The following is a 2,500-nucleotide window of genomic DNA, read 5'->3' as shown; positions in this document are numbered from 1 at the left end:
CGTGTCTGCACTTAGGGGGACGGAGGGCACCACGGCCCTGCGAGGAAACCCCCAGCCGCGCGACCCCGCGGGCACACACCCGGGGGGGCGCGATTGATCGTCAAGCGACGCTCAGACAGGCGTAGCCCCGGGAGGAACCCGGGGCCGCAAGTGCGTTCGAAGTGTCGATGATCAATGTGTCCTGCAATTCACATTAATTCTCGCAGCTAGCTGCGTTCTTCATCGACGCACGAGCCGAGTGATCCACCGCTAAGAGTCGTACGAGAAGTTTCTTCTGCCTTCGGTTCTGTGGCACGGCACGTCTCCCGCCCCCACCCACCCCGGGAGGGTGAGAGGGGGGGGTCGCCTCGGGCCGGCCGAGTCAGAGAGAAATCAGACCGGAGGGTCGGGAAGGTTTCACAACGGGGCGCAGCCGGCACCGACACCGCGCGTGCCGGCTCGGACACCCCACAGGCGCCCGGGGGTTCCCGCCTCCCGCGGGGACGCGCCACCACGCGGCCACCGGCCGTCCGACGGGCCCGCCGGGTGAGGCCCCACCCGACGGACACGGCGGCGGCGGCGGCGGTCGGCGACGTGGCGCGGCGCCCCGGCCCGGTGGAGGCGGAGTCCGTGGGACGAGGGACGGACCTCCCACGTCCCCACGGGCCCGACCGCCCCGACCCCAAGGCGGACGGGCGACTCCCCCGAGGGTCTTTAAACCTCCGCGCCGGGACGCGCTAGGTACCTGGAGAGGGCGAGGCGGGCGAGGCGGGGACGGCACGGACCCCCCCCCCACCAGCCCCAACCGCCGGCCACCGCGCCCCGACGCCGACCACCACACCCCGGCCACGGCCGGGGGTCCTCGCCGCCGCGGGCCCTCGACACGGGGCCACACCGGGCACCGGCCGGCCACCGCCCACGCCACCGAGTCCCACACGCCAACGCGTGCCGACGGCATCCTAAGCCCACTCACTCCCCACGAGGCCGGGCGGAGAGGGCCCTCCCCCCGCGTCCCGACGACAGACCACCCTCCTTCCCACCTCCACGCCCCCAACCCCCGGCAGGACCCCCAACCCGCACACGCGTTCCCGGGGTCCCCCTTCTCGCCACGGGGGACGAGGGGGGCCCACGATGGGACGCGGGCCACAAGCGGGCAGGGCGCCTCGGGCGCGTGGGGCGGGAACCGGGAGGCGAGAGGAGAGAGCCGGCCGGACGGGGAGAAGAGGCCCGAAGCTCGCTCGGGTGGGGGGAAAAGGCGAGAGGAGTGGCACGTGGCAAGGCGGGGCGCGGCGGGATCGGAGGAGCAAGAGGGCCCGACGACCGGCCCGGGGGAACCGGGTCCAGGGCGAGCAGCGGGAGGCGGCCACGGCCGGGAGGAGCGGCCGGCGCCGGGAAGACGAGGGCGCGGCGTGGGGAGGGGAGGGGAGGGGGGCGGGCACGGCCCACAGAGCCCTCGGACCCGCCTCTCGGGAAGTGGCGGGGAGATCGGGCGGGAAGAGAGAGAGAGGGAGGGAGAGAGACACGGACGCCGGAGGCGCCGCGGACAGACGGCCGTCCGGCCGAGACCACGGGTGGGGGCGCGCGGTGCCCAGGAGGAGGAGGGGGGACGGCGGGACGCGGGCGGGGGAAGGGAGGCGAGCGAGAGCCGCCCCACAACCCCATCCCTTTCACGCCAACCCGCCTGTTTCCCTCTCCCTCCCCTCCGGGACGACCGCCGGCCCGGCCCGGCCCCGGCCCCGGCCCCGGCCCGGCCGCGGCACACCTCCGGACGCCCTCTCCTCCCTCAATCCCTCCTCCTCCCGTCCGACGGTCCCGCGCCGCACGGGTGGGGAAAGCTCGCGAGCAAGCGGGCGGGCGGGCGGGCGGGCGGGCGGAGGCGTCGGCGAGGCGCCCTCGCTTCGCTTCGCTTCGCGCCGCTCTGCTGCTGCTGCTGCGCGCGCGTTAATGATCCTTCCGCAGGTTCACCTACGGAAACCTTGTTACGACTTTTACTTCCTCTAGATAGTCAAGTTCGACCGTCTTCTCAGCGCTCCGCCAGGGCCGTGGGCCGACCCCGGCGGGGCCGATCCGAGGGCCTCACTAAACCATCCAATCGGTAGTAGCGACGGGCGGTGTGTACAAAGGGCAGGGACTTAATCAACGCAAGCTTATGACCCGCACTTACTGGGAATTCCTCGTTCATGGGGAATAATTGCAATCCCCGATCCCCATCACGAATGGGGTTCAACGGGTTACCCGCGCCTGCCGGCGTAGGGTAGGCACACGCTGAGCCAGTCAGTGTAGCGCGCGTGCAGCCCCGGACATCTAAGGGCATCACAGACCTGTTATTGCTCAATCTCGGGTGGCTGAACGCCACTTGTCCCTCTAAGAAGTTGGGGGACGCCGACCGCTCGGGGGTCGCGTAACTAGTTAGCATGCCAGAGTCTCGTTCGTTATCGGAATTAACCAGACAAATCGCTCCACCAACTAAGAACGGCCATGCACCACCACCCACGGAATCGAGAAAGAGCTATCAATCTGT

At 71.1% G+C, this 2,500-nt stretch overlaps 1 non-coding gene across 1 annotated transcript; it reads right to left on the bottom strand.

Moving 5' to 3' along the window:
• Nucleotides 1-105: 105 nt before the first annotated feature.
• On the bottom strand, nt 106-258 carry LOC141577037 (5.8S ribosomal RNA). Its single transcript, XR_012505471.1, has one exon. It is a non-coding gene; the product is annotated as a 5.8S ribosomal RNA (ribosomal RNA).
• Between the last annotated feature and the right edge of the window lie 2,242 nt (nt 259-2,500).

Source organism: Camelus bactrianus, unplaced genomic scaffold, assembly GCF_048773025.1.
Source record: "Camelus bactrianus isolate YW-2024 breed Bactrian camel unplaced genomic scaffold, ASM4877302v1 HiC_scaffold_6, whole genome shotgun sequence".
NCBI lineage: Eukaryota > Metazoa > Chordata > Mammalia > Artiodactyla > Camelidae > Camelus > Camelus bactrianus.
The sequence above is the reverse complement of the archived record's forward strand: the minus strand, read 5'-3'. Positions and strand labels throughout refer to the sequence as shown.